Raw genomic sequence first — 14,924 nt, 5'->3', positions numbered from 1 at the left:
TCAGCCTGGAAAAAAGGTTGCTAAGGGGGGGACCGTAGTGCTCTCTACAGCCATCTGAAAGGAGGGTGCAGCCAGGTGGGAGCCAGTCTCCTCCTGTGTTACAAGGAATGGGACAAGAGGAAATGGCCTCAAATTGCACCAGGGGAGGTTTAGATTGCATATGAAAGAAAATTCCTTCATTGAAAGGGTCGACAAGCACTGGGACAGAGTGCCTAAAGAAGTGGTCGAGTCACAATCCCTGGAGGTATTTAGAAGACACATAGATGTGCCATTTAGGAAAATCATTTAGCAGAGGACTTGGAAGTATTGGGGTAATGCTCATACCTGATGATCTTGAGTCTTTTCCAAACTAAATGACTTTACAGAGACATAATTACAGACTGGTTTGGGTCAGAAGGAATCTTGAAACATCATCTAATTCCTGTAATGCCCAGGGACAATTTTCATGTTCCTCAAAATCACTTTCAGCTTCATGAATGAACCCAAAGAATGAGAGAAACACATTCCATTTATGCTAACCTTATCTAAACAGAAAAGGCTCCATTTTGGAAAATAACTGGGGAGCCACTTGTATGTTAGAAGTGCACTCTGGAGTGATTCACCACACTTTTTAGTATTTCTTTTTCAATTCCTGACAACATATTTCTAATATTACACAGTATCATTTTATGCAGCACGGCGTAGCTACGTCATGGATAATGCAGCAACTGTCACCCAGAACCTATAAAAAAAATACATGGCTACCACTTTGTAGCTGTCAACTGGACTTCATATAAAATATTAACCACCACTGGTTTCAAAATAACTTTCCCACAAATTTTAAGTATCTTGCCATTAAACAAAAACACTTATAATTCCAAAACCTAAAAATAAACAAGCACATCCAAAAAATAAACAAATGGAAAATCAGATTTCTGTCTAAGCCAGATAGCAAGTTACCTATTTTATTTCTGCTTTTTCCCTTCATATCTGTTTCTTTATTCCTGTGCAACTTATTCCCAGTCCAAATATTTTAAGAAACAGTTCTAATATTGTGACCTTTCTTTCTGCGCATTCTTTGCTTCATTTACATATTTTCACTCTTTTAAAAATGTTCTTTTATTGTTTACCTCAAATGCAACACAAAAGCAGTAATTAGACTACCACAGTTCTGTGTTTTCTACCGATACCTGAGTAGTTAGAAGTTACAAATACTCACACAAGTATTTTTACACCAGTCCATAAATTAGTTGCATATCTAATGGAAGGCATAATCTTTTATTACCAGTAAATATAAGGAAAAAAAAAAAAAATCCACCAATCTGAACACACTTGTTCAGGGAAATGCACTATATAACTTGTGTTCAGTTGAAGCAAGTGAAACCTAAAGTCACATATTGGTCTCATACACATAGTCCTTAGCACCTTGATATAGCCCTCTGAATTCTACATCCTGACTAGCAAACAGTATTTGTCCTCAAGAGTCTTTTCTATAAAGATAAACTTCTGCTTTTTGTCCAAAGGGCTGATTATTCTTCTCATGATGTACTGCATTTTCTTAGAAATCTGAATTAACGTGTTCAAAACTAATGAGGGGACAGCTCTTAGGATAACGTTAACTGTACACAGACTAACTCAGTTGCAAAACACTGTGGAAGGATTCTGCAATGTTGCTACACAGCTGATTTTTAAGGTGTTGGGATATCTACTGTCAAAGTGCATTAATCTGGCACTCTAGTACCTCATTCCCTCAGTCACAAGGAAACCTTCATGTAGGTCAGTCCACCTTTTCTGGCACCCTTCTTCTTGATGCCACTGTGATGAGTGTTTCCACCAACCCCTTTCTATAAAAGGACACTGCATGTAACAGCGAACTAGGGATCCTTTGGGGCCTCCTCTTATCCTAACTCAAAACAAGGGTTTTACTGACACTTTACACATTGCTCCAAGAGCTAGCCTTTTCTAATTTAATTTTTCTTAGCAGTAAAAGAAACTGCTCCTAATAGTTTGGTGAATACTTGTGAGTTTCCCTTGTCCCTCACACCTCTGATATTTGGTCCAAACACACCAATGATATCAACAAATTGCACAGCACAACAGTGTACTCCTGATCTGGTGAGACAAGATTGTGGGAGACTGTGACTTCACTTGAGGTAATTTCTTGATTCCAGTACACCTTCCTAAAAGGAACAGTCACTGCAATGAATAAAACAGACAAAACAGGAGTTACTAATCCCCACTACATATTATAAGAATGTCACGAAGCTACAAAATACCAGACTGCAGATTGTTCAACACTGGCTAACTACCCTTCACCCCAGGTTACATATCCCACATGGCCCCAAACACACACTATAATTATATTTCTGAATAATCCAAGAATTCAGTACAGGAGGATGGATTGCACTTGGAAAATAAGGCAGCTGATATTTCTTTTTTTAGCCTTTATCGTTCTCTGTGTGGGTCCATGTCTTATATATAGTTTACCATTGAAGACCTCAACAGTAAGAATGACTCATTTTCTTCAGATTTTTTTTTAGACATTCATTGAATTAATATTAGACATCTCCAAACAATGAATTAATGTATTTTATAAGACTCCATCAAAGCAAGGTGGCATTTTAATACCCATTATACAGATAAAGAATTAAAGTAGAACAAATTAGAGCTAGAATTAAAAGAAAAATACATTATATTAGTTCTCAATGCATAAATGCAGGGATTGCTTTCTTCAATTTCAGTAAGTACCTTAGTGTTTAACTACATATGTATTCAAGGGACAACTGCAGTTATATTCAGTTTTAGCTGTGAGCACTCCCACCTCAGCAAATCAAAATCTGCTCCTTCCTTTCGCCATGTGTATTAAAGGATTTTGAGTGTAATAGTTTTATCAGGCAAGTTTGTCACAATTTGTAGCTAACTGTCCAGGTAAATAAGAAGCCTGAGATACCCTGGAAAATGGAAAAATCAGAATAACATGGAACTACAAAGCATTCTGGAAAGCATAGCCAACTGTGCAAGAACTCATCTAAAGCCCAGACAAGGAAGCCAGTTTTCACTCATCACCAACTCTGTTGGTTTTGAGGTGGGAGTAAAAAATCACTGTGAAAAACATCCAGTTAGGGGGGACCACTGCTTTTTAAATCAAGTAAAAATGTTTTATGTTAGTAAGAGAACATGGATGGGAAGCAGACATCCTCTGTCCCCTCTTTGTTTTTGATTATTTCATCTTCTTTTTTCCTCTCCTTCCCATCTTCTCTTCCTTCCTCACTCCCTCCCCTGGTCCCTCTCTCCCTATTTTGATTTGGAGACCAAAGAAAAGACATATGGTGATTTCTTCTTAGGAAAGAGGAAATGGAGAAAAGGAGGACATGGGCCGCCCAAGAAGAGCCCAGACTGCAGGAATGGTGAGGCAGAAAGAGATCTCAGAAACAAAACGAATTCTGGGGGAAAAGGTCAGACACAGAGAACCTCAGAAATAAACAGAAAGGAAGAGTGGTACCCAGGCAGCTCTAAAGAAGACAAGAGGAATGTTAAGAAACTGTTTCTGCCCTGAGTTTGGTTTATAGAATAAAAAGCATGATTTAAAAATTAAAATAATGAAAAGTTACATGTAGCAATCTCATACACAGAAAAAACCGTTCCTGATTAATTTTCAAAAAAATTATTAAATTAACTATTAAATACTTGTTTTGTTATTCTGCACTATTTTTAGCTTAAGTCCAAGCCTTGCCGTTGACTTAATTCAGAATTGAACTGAAAGTACTCAGTGGGATTCCTCAGGTAATCTGGCTACCTCTGACTCCCTCCTGAGAAAGTGTTCTTCCCAGCTAAAGGCACTTAGAAATCTGGACGTCAAAAGTTAGACAAAAGCATGTAATTGTCCAGAAGATAGCTCAAAATACACAGATATTTCTATCCCAGGATCCTCTCTTGATTTCCTGTATGTAGGCCAGCAAAGTTATGTAATTTCCCTCAGCCAGATAAGGGAATAGACAAGCATTTTCTCCAAACTCAAATTCAAATCAAAAGCTGACCTCAGAGAAGACCCTTAGATATGCTGTCCTATGGATTCTCCATGGACCACGCTGCTTCTGCATGTCCTAGCAAGTGTTTTCTTTATTCTCTTTTCCCCCGAGTCTCCATTTCTTATTTTTGAAGAATGAGGGAAATCAGAATGCTTTTTAAACAAACATATATTTGAAGCACTGTTAGGAGATAGAGGAAAATCAACCATACAAGCAGTGAGAGCAGAATTTTCTGACAAAAAGCTTGATATTACTGAGAATCATAGATTTGTCACTATGTTGGTTCTTTGGTATAATATCCCACTCTTTCTCCATAAAGTTATTTTTCTAAGCAGAAAGCAAAGATCTCCTATTTCTATAGGCAATAAAAAAGTACTTAAAAATCAGAATGTCAGGAAATAAAAAGCTCATGGACAGAATAGACACATTTGCAAATTTCAAGGGAGATGGAAAACAAAATAAAATAATTTGCATTGTCGATTTCTAATTCCTTTCTGGCAACAAGGGGGATGCCTAGGGAGTTCAGAGAAGATAACAGGGCTATAATATTCATACTATATTTAAAAATGGATCAAGGCTAAAAACCAACTCAGTTGTGCAGTCTTTTATCTTAATGCAGGATAGCAGCTAAGAACTGCTATTTCTTTCTAAACACCATCTTAACTTCAAGAAGTGGCCTTTCTATGTGATTGAAAGGGGAGCTGTTTGGGGAGAGGAAACCTCAAAAAGTGAAAAAGCTGGGAAACAGTTGTGAATAGTTCTGAAAAGCAGAAGCTATCAATCATTTCAGAGATTTAAGAGCTGTAACCAGCTGCAGCAAATAACATACTTTTTTTAAGTGTAAACTATACGATACCAGTGAATAACACACAGGTTTTCTTCCCTTCTTTCTGACTGCAAAGGGGAAAAAGTGCACAGAGGGGCCACTCTTCACTAATTTTTGGCTGCTAAGTAGGCATTCAGATTTGAGATTTATATTGAAAGGTCATTTGATATATATTTATCCAGTGTATTTTTATTCATGGTATTCTAGTTTTTAATATTTATTCACTTCTATTCACAGTAACGTTAACCTTCCACTTCTGACAAATACTTTGGCTCTTATATGTCAAAACTTCCATCTAGGTCTAGACTTTGGACCAAAAAAAAATAAATAATTATTATCTAATCAAAGGCTTTCAACACAAATCTAGATCAGGTATGGTACATCTTGCAAATTTAACCCATTGTTTTCCCATTAATAATGTTAATAATTAATACTGTTATTAAAGCATCACATTTCCAATAATTCAATGAAATAGTGCATAAGATAAGAATAATAAACATCTGAAAGATGAGGTTTCAGTTAAGTCAATGGCTGCATTTGCAACAAGTGTATATGTCTTCAGTATCATCAGTACTAGCCACTAAAGCAAATACAGTGTATTGCTGTAAGGAGATTTTATCCCACATGCACAATAATTGGGGTTTAATGGAAAAGATACAGAATAGAACATGTTCCATAGTGAATAAAATGTTTGAAATGCTTAATTTAGTGTTTTAAAGACTACAGAAGTAAATTATTTGGGGATTAAAAGTAGCATTTGCATTTCTTGTTTTACTGAAAATATATTTCAATCCAGACTGGGCTAAGAACAAGACCAGAGACCAGATATGAATTTCATTGTGACCTTGTATTTACAATGAACAAAAGCTTTCTGTTAAATCAACCAATTATGCATATGTGGAATAAAATCATAGTTTAGACACAGCAGCTTGCTTTGTCTACACTGGGCCTTTACTTTAGTTTCAGCAGATTTAAGAATGTATCTTTTGTCCCATGTAAAATGAAGAACATCAAACTTTCTTACAACTGAGCTTGTGCTTTGACCCATGTAAAGCACAAGCAGTTTTTGGAGGTGACTTCTGACACAAAAAATATGACAAAAGCATTTCTAATTGCATTTACTTATTTTCAATTGTCTCAAGTTATAACCTGAAGTACTATAGTTTTATATTTTCTAGCTGTTTATATCCCAGTTTCTAAAATGCAAATGCATGCTCAGATAAACAGGTATTTTTTTCAAATGTTCCAGAAAAACATGTACATCACTCCTGAATGACAAATAAAGGCAGTTTAAGTGTCTCATTATTGTTTTAAATTAATATTGGGCTAAAGTCATAACATTTAAGCAATGCAGCATTAGAAAAATAACAAAAGGTCTTATTTTAACTGCTAGTTCTTTGAAATATGTTCCTGTGCATACTCAAATCTCAGTGCACTTAATGAGAAAGGAATTTTGAGGGAAAAAAATTAGTAAAGCAAGCTGTGATTGAAGACTCTCTCATAAGGCTTGTTAATAGGATGGGTGAACAGAGGTCACACAGGTACTGTAACTCTCCAGTTCTTCATTTCTAAGCATGTAGAACATTTCATTGTAAGGAATTACCTTTTTGTGTAATATGTGTATGCAAAAATGTGAGTGAATGAACAGACAGCATGGTCCTAAAGGCTACACAGGGCAATGACAAAATGCTTTTGTCATTGCCAAGGTTAAAACAGATGCAGGGGTGTTGGTACCATAAAAATATATGGGTATTGTGTGCAGGAGAAGGCAAAAAATTCACCAGTATGTGGGAAAACAAAAGATTTCCAAACTGAAGGGCAGTAAATTTAGATACCTGAGAAATTTAGAAGCAGTCAGGCAAACTGTACCAAGAATGGCTTACTTGCATGGCAATTCTGGTACATCATTCTAAACCAGCTTTTAAAAGGTAGCTGTAGTTTCATTAGCAAAACTAAGCTCGTCTCCTTTGTCGAACTCCTAGTTGCTTTTGACAGAAAATAATTTCTCATCTAAATTATGGGGGGCACAATGTGTTGTACAGTACATCTGTTTCTTTACTGGCTTTCTTTAAATAGTTCCTCTCCTAACTGCTGAGTTACTTCATTTAGCTTTTACTCTCTTCCCATTACATCCCATTGCAGCATTCGGTATACTTCCCCATTTTCTCTCTACCAGTCAGTGCTAATGACAGTAATTTTCTGTTGCCAGCAACACCACCATACATTTCCTCCTTGATTTAGGCAAAGGTCGTATGGTGAATGGCTGAAGCCAAAGAGCCCAGGAGATTGGAAATCTATCCTGAGGAAGAATCCTGTGATCTGATGTACATATTAGTGCTACATTTTTTTTTTTAGTTGTCCTCTAATAATTTTTTTATTCTCCAGAAGTTCTCAGAAATGATTGTTAAAGGATTGGTATTGTCTCTTCAGTTTCTTAAAACTCTTCATCAAACATCACCTAAGCCAGTTGATTCAGATATTCTAATTAACCAAGTGCTCTTTTGTCTGTTTGCAATATGATTACTCTCACTGTTTCTCTTCCTCCAATTTCTCAGTGGTCTTTATTAACACTATACTTGACTAATTATTACATTTTGCTCTTAATGCAAAACTAAAATGAATTTTATCTGATTCCAGAAGTGGCTGTAGCTTTTTTAATAGTTCTTTTAGCTAAAGCATATTGATAAAAACTTCTCTGAATATATTATACTCACACAGTTAATGACATTGCATTTTCCCTCCTATTTTTTTTTCTTTTTTGCATTTTGATTATTTATCTGTTCTTTCACAATGTATTCTTTCTTTAACTTATAATGTTTCTGGTTTTTAATCAGCATTAATCCTTGTTCATATAACTACCCAAGCTTTTCTTACATCATCCGGTCCTCCTTCAAAAAAGATAACATGCCCAAGAATCACATTTATTTCCAGTTATCTCTTTGCAGTCATTAATCTTTGCCTGAAAACTCCTTTAGAGTCCCACCATGCCATTATCTGCAATCAAGCCACTCTGTACTGCTCTGTCCTTTAACTTAGAAAATCTGTTATTGTTTGAAATTTATCTACTGTTCCAGATACCATTTAATTGCTTCTTGTTGGACAATGTTGTTCTAAACCAGTAATATATACAACTATATACTATGTTGCTTTGAAAATTTTTTTCATTCTGTTTGTTTTGTTGTTTTTTTTTTTTTAATTTAATTTTATTTAAAATTATTCCCATATGGAATAATTAAGAATAAGCTGTAACTTCTTATTACATACAGGACATTAGTTTGAAAACTGTAAATAGAACTATAAACTGATTGTCCTGTGAATCTTCAATTTTTTGCCCTGAAGCATAAAACTTAGATTTTCTGCCTTGTTTAGTCTTTGCTTTTTCTGTTACTTTAAACAATGTTTACATTTTGTCAAGTTTTCCATAACTTTCATCAGTTACCAAGAATATCATCATACACATCATTCTATACACAAACATTTGAAGGTTTACCATTGCTCCTTTTGGTCAACATAATCAGTTGGAAGGTTTGGCCTTAAATATATAGCAAGAAAATTTATTAGCATTACACCTATTATTTTATGAGTTACTAAGATGTCATGGTTCATTCTGGTTATTAGAGTTTTCATACACTTTATCAAACTAGCTTTCAGATGAAATACTTGCTACAAGTTTCTCATAAAATTGTATTTAGGGTCAATAGCCAATTCCCCACGTATGTAGTCTCAAAATACAGCTCATCAGTGTTTGTGAGGCCATTCTCTGCACTAGGCAGGCTTTAGCTTAAACACACTGTTTAACATTAATATCTAACATATTGCTAGAACAGATGGGACTAATTCCAGTCCTCATGTATCATATTCACAGATATATACCATGAAATAGTGTCACTGTTAGTGGTGACTACAATATGATAGCTTCAACACATCTGGATTTGGCCCTTTGTTCCTAGGGAGGGTATGACTGAGACCAATACATTGCTGTGGACCTTAGACAAGCTCTTTCCTCCAAGACTGAGCTTAGCAAAGTAGCAAATACACACCAAGTGTCACTAACCTGAATGGCAGAGGTGACTGCAAAGATTCCACTCAAGATTCTGGCATCTGGATGGCTGACCAAGAGTGCAGCCAAAGCCCTATCTCTCTGCCTTGTATGTACAACCTCATGTGGAACAACATTTAATTGAAGATGGCCAAATATTCCAGAACAACCAGAGAAACCCTCACCTAAAGGTTAACTTAGAAGAACCTAACATACAGGCAGATGGACTCATCCCTGATTGTAACTTAAATATACAATTGCTACGACAGGTTTAGATGAAAACATACTCCCTCTGACTCTCAAGGGATCCACCACACCCAGCATCTCTTAATGAAGCCAGCAGTCTGTTTGGAGGTGTGTTCCTTATGAATCAACTATTCAAGGCAAATACACAACAACTTAATGTCTCTGTCAATTGACCATTACTGCCAACATTTTTATAAAGTCCTCTATTAAGTGCAGGATCAGTCCCCAACCTCCAGTGCTGTGCTTTTCACACACACACTACATATATAGATATATAAATATGAAGCAGATTCCTCTAAACTCCCTTTCCACTGGGGAATGAGCACTACCTCTCCACAGCTGCATGCACTCACACAGGATGAAGCAGACTTGCTGGAAACCTCAAGAGAGAAAGACAGCGCAAGCTATTATTTACACATGCAATACTGGGTAGTACATTAATAAGCCCTTCTGTCTCTTGACTAGCTTGAGGAATACCATGACAGAAGCATTAACAGGAGCATGTGGAATGGCATTATTTGTTAGACCCACTGCTGTTGCAGGATGACAGGCACAATCTTCAACTCTGGCACCCACCTGAGCTCTAATTTGCAGTTTCTATAGTAAGAATTCCTACTAGGATGAAAAAGATCTTAACGCCTCAGGGCTACATGTTCTGAGGGAGGAGGAAAAGCTCTAATAAAAATAATTTGTGTTTTGTTTTCAGTGAACACTGTATGGATTCTAGCCCAAAATGAACCATCAAAAATTTTGTGTCTACATTATCGCTTAAGGAGATCTGGTACAAAACCTTCAATACAGACTAGACAGTGGTTCAGCTGATCAGAGGAATCTGCTTTAATTTATCCTCAAATAACTACCCTAACAGTTATTCAGCCACCCAGCTAAATTGCATTCTATGCTCCATTGGATTTAATGTCTGATTAGGTGCTTCACTTAGTCACCCACAGAAATGAATTTAGAGTCATCTGAGGTGCTGCAAATGTACATTGCTTGGAATCTGACTGAAGCTCCAGACAGATATGGCTATTTTACAGATCCTGTACCATGAAGTCCAAGCCTACACAGATGTCCCAGTCATCTCAATTTCAATATGAGGGCAACTGAACACAGTCCTAAACATCTACTGATGTGTAAATAAACATGTAATTTTTTATATTTGAAATTTAAATCTGCCCCATTCTCTTTGAGCTAAGGGGAAAGGTGGTCCATCTGAGGACCTACAGGTGCAATGGTTACTGGGGTGAAGGAGAAGACTCAGAAGACACCAGAATGACAGAGATGCAAAAAGCCAAGGCTACACTGGTACTCAGATGAGCTCCACATTTTTAGTGTTAGGTTCTGTAGATCTGCAATGAAACTAAAAGCAAGTCTTGGGTGCAAGAGTGAGGCCCAAAACTTATGAGTCCAGGAATATATTCTAAGATTTTATTAGATGTGTAGTAAATCTTAAACCACAGCTTATTCCAGCATCAGTGGACTCTGCTGAAAGTATGGCTTGCTGTATATCACCAGCTTATCAACAGACAGTGTTAAGATTGCCTTAAACAGTTCTTAATTTCTGGGTAAACTACACACAGACAATGTCTTCAAAATCTTCTTAGGGTCCAGATAATGCATGAGTATCCCAATGAGTCCCAGCAGTAGCCATTATGAGCCTGGAGAGCTGAAAGCCTGGATGCTGCAGAGGTTGCTCTGCTTGTTAGGAGTTGGCTTCTGGAAGACACGAAAGTCACTACAGACTAGAAGCCTTATGTAAAATATTCCTCTTTTTCATCACTAGCCACACAGTTAATTTAAGAAAGGTGTTGGGAAACTGACAGGGACTTTTTTAGCTTTCATCTAATGCCTAAATCATCAATCTCTGCCCTAGATATTTTTGGTCAAAAGATCTGATGACCTCCACAACTGCAGGACTTGGAGCTAATGCATATAGAGATTTTCTTTTAGGTATGTTTCACTCTACGGAAATAAAATTGCTTCTGTCTTCTATACTTGATACTGAGTTTAAGATCCTCAAGAGAGATTAAAGGCAAGAAGAATTACTGTGTATTCCAGAGGAGCAATTCCTAGGAATGACACCTGATAGAAGAGAGTCTTCAGATAAACTTCTGCTAATCAACCTCCAGAACAAGTAAAAAAAAATTAAAGAAAAAAAGCAAAGGAAGAAAGAAAGAGTGAGGAAGGGAGAAAGAAAAGACAAAACTTAACTCAAAACTAGATCCAAAGCAGTCAGCTAAGGGGAATTGAGAAGGTAGACCATGCCTACCAGTGAGATACCTGGTCAATACTTCTGCAGGTAAGTTCATAGGATGAATACAATACAGAAAATTATTAGAAGGTAAAGAAAGGCATATACAAATAAATGGAAGCTCAAGACATCCATGTTCAGTTTCTAGACATGTCACAAACTGTGTAATTCAAGATTCATTTCAGCTGGAAAAGCATAAGGACACTACAGGTGCCTGAGGAGCTCGGTGATATCACACCTGAACTTGAGCTGCTAATCATGAAGGGCCTGGCTGTCCCTGGTCCTCAGCAATATTGTCAGCCTTGTCTAGATCTCCTGGATTCCCTGTGGTATTTGAATTGGTACTAGACACCTACATTTAAGCAATTAACTTGATCTGTTAAACATTATGTCAGTAGGTATCCTGCGAATTAGTGCCTCTTGTACCAAATGTATGAGTTTTAAATCCCACCCTGCTGTCACTCTATGTCTCAGTTTTCCAACAGTGAAAAAGAGCGAACTTAAAAAAAAAACCAAAGCCAAAAGCAAACCACTTATGCAACACTTAGACCATTAGGCAATGCAAGCCACATAAGTACTTGGAGGGGTAGAGACGAATGTCTTTTAAAAGTAGCAATGAAAGCCTAGAGAGTAATGTAAATATAAACTGTTGATAGTGAACACGCTATCTTATGCATCAGGCTTTAGAATGTCAAAAATATAATAAAATGCTTCATATTTCTCTGTTAACTTACTTTGAATGCTGGTTTCTGTCATAGAGTGTTTAATGAATCTTTTTAAGAGACATTTTTTTCATCAAACTTCAATAATAAGCGATAAAACTTCAGAATATCTTAGATGATTAGGACATCCTACAAATAGATAGTCATATAAAGTCCTTAATCAGAACTAGTCCCCACTGGGCAGTGATTTGATTGAACTGCTTTTATCTCTGTGAACCCAGAATGGAGTCTTTGATGAAGTTTCACAGTTGCAGAAAACTGCATGAGAGCTTTTAGTGACCTCACACATTTATATATTTGCATCTGTTTCTCTGCAAGTCAACTTTTATTTTTCCCCTCAGCATACTAAGTGATGTAGGCCTGCAAGTCTGCCTAAAATTAAAGCTTTTCCCAGGGATATCCATTGTACCTATGCATCAAAAAGATGCATAAGTTTTGTTATTGTTTAAATCTAGTTCATATACTGTGATTTATGACCTGTTTAATTGTTTTCTTGCACTTTGGAATTGGTTTACCTGCAAAATAGCCTTTGTTAAGAAACTGCAGTATCATCCACATCTTCAAATACAGAGTATCTGCACAAAGTCACTACAAATTTTTACATCTGAAGGACACTGCAGCCTATTACACAACAAATAATCAAAGTTAATGATGATTGTGTATTCATGTACATATTCAAGCACATGTGAACCACATCTTGGGAATGAATCTGTCTGGGGCCTACTAAATATTATGGAAGTGTCATTCCTGCACGACACTAACAGTGGGTAGGAGCTGCACTTGCTATGTGCGCAAACATGCCGTAAGTAGAAATAAAGTATTTAATGAATAAACGCTAATTTTTAAAATAATATGTTTCAATGCATTTTTAAAACATACACATTGATAAAGTACTGAAAGATATTTATACTGTAAAGTTAATAGGAATCCAGCTGTTTCTTCATATAAAGTCCATACACTTCAGGTAAACTAAACAAATCTTCCTAATTCCAACTACAGTCTAGTGAATAACTTTACTAATGCCCAAGGGAGACTAAACACAAGGAGTTAATTTCCATGATCTAATGAACGATTAACCATGAAATCTTTTTATCAGAAAATTACCTTTTTATTAAAATGCTAATTTAATTAATAGAATTTTGCTGTTGAGAATAGTATGTATGGGATATATTTGTTCTCAGATGTATGTTATTCCATGGACATTAATTATAACATTGTGATATTCCCTCTTCTGTTCTGAACAGCTAGTAAGACCTGTACTACTAAATCATACTTAATAGGAGTGTGATGGTTGTTGCTTAGGCAACAGAATGGATAAATGCAGGTCAGAATGTGCTTCCAGAAAAAACAAAAGCAGGAATATAGTACAGAATGAATAAAAAATACATCTTAACTGATTTTTACTGCATTGAACTATTGGATTTCTTCAATGCAAAACGGCTAACCTATCTGAAACATTTGAGTTAATAAGATTTTAAGCTCTACTTTAATATGTAAACCGCTGTAATATAGGTAAAGCTGTTCTGTCATATTAAGGAAGAATACAACATACTAAGTTTGGAATCATCTGAATTTTCCTCAGCATAAGAGATGTTTCTCCTCTCATTTTTCTATATACTTTCTAAGTTTAATTTTCCCTTTAATATTTTGGATAGGATGAAAAATAGCTTTTAAAACACTCATTTAAATTTTTCAAGAGAGGCTTTTCTTACATAATGCTGATGTACTCAAAGGAGTAATATAAAAAGAAATCGGTGGTTTATTTCCAATAAAATATAGGAAATATTTGATTTCCGGTAGACAAAAACCAAAAGATGTAAAAGTGTGATGAATAGTGAAATCGATAAATTGGAAATTATAAAACTATTGAAATTATATATTTTTTTTTATTACTACACAATTTCACAGCTCTTTTATTGTTATTGGATTTATAAGTCTAATCTTCCATTCAATTCATGCTACCTCAGCTAATATTAAGAGTAATTATGTATTTTATCTGTAATATATCAAAAAAGCTTAAAATTACCAGAAAACACAGAAAACCAGAAACAGTGTTAATCTGCCTAATACATTAGAAGTTTGGTTTGTATATTGCATAGGAAAATCTTGTATGTAATTTGTATGTTTACATACGTACAGTAATAAGAGATGTAGGAAAGTCATATAAATTCCCTGAGGACATGTTTCAGGCCCTTCCAGAGCCAGGGTACAATTGAAAAGCCCTCCAGGGCCGTTATTTGACTTCTCTGGTGCTCATAATTTACCAGTGGTAAGTGTACCCCTCTGCATTTGTTATGCCACCTACAGCCTCCTGTGAACAGTTTCCTTTTGTAACCTCTTTAAGACTAAATGATCACCTACTTATGTAACGAATGCTACAACATATATAAGAATATGTTACATTTTGGGAAACTGCAGCATGATACACTTTTTCCCTCCATATTGCTGGGCAGACAGCACAGATTTGTTTTAAAGAATATTTAAAGGTACCTATTACAATGATTTTTACTGACCTAAGCAAATGATCACATGTCAGCCATGTAAAAACAGGAAGAAACATCTACACTATTATAATGTGAAAATGGCAGAGATGTTCCTTAATTTTTTTGGTCAGTATTCCAAAAGCATATAATGATGTTGGCAAAATAATTTAAAGAGAAAGGACACAACTCATGTGATGATTTTATTGCTATAATATTCATGTCATTTCACTTCTGCTTCTTATATGGCAGATAAAAGTTATGAAAAGTTAGAATTGTTCCAAGATACATATGGGTACTTAAAATATATTTCAAAGACATTTTAAAATATGTTTTAATCTCTGATACTTTTT

At 35.7% G+C, this 14,924-nt stretch overlaps 1 protein-coding gene across 5 annotated transcripts in view; it reads right to left on the bottom strand.

Annotated features, from left to right (window-relative positions):
• ANKS1B (ankyrin repeat and sterile alpha motif domain containing 1B) overlaps nucleotides 1-14,924 on the bottom strand; it is a 412,516-nt gene that overhangs the window by 177,368 nt on the left and 220,224 nt on the right. The window lies entirely within an intron of this gene.

The sequence above is a fragment of the Pseudopodoces humilis genome, chromosome 5, assembly GCF_049639895.1.
Source record: "Pseudopodoces humilis isolate 2021_Gansu_Grassland_sample_001 chromosome 5, ASM4963989v1, whole genome shotgun sequence".
NCBI classification, from domain to species: Eukaryota; Metazoa; Chordata; class Aves; order Passeriformes; family Paridae; genus Pseudopodoces; species Pseudopodoces humilis.
Note: the sequence above shows the minus strand (reverse complement) of the source record. Positions and strands in the feature narration are given on the sequence as shown.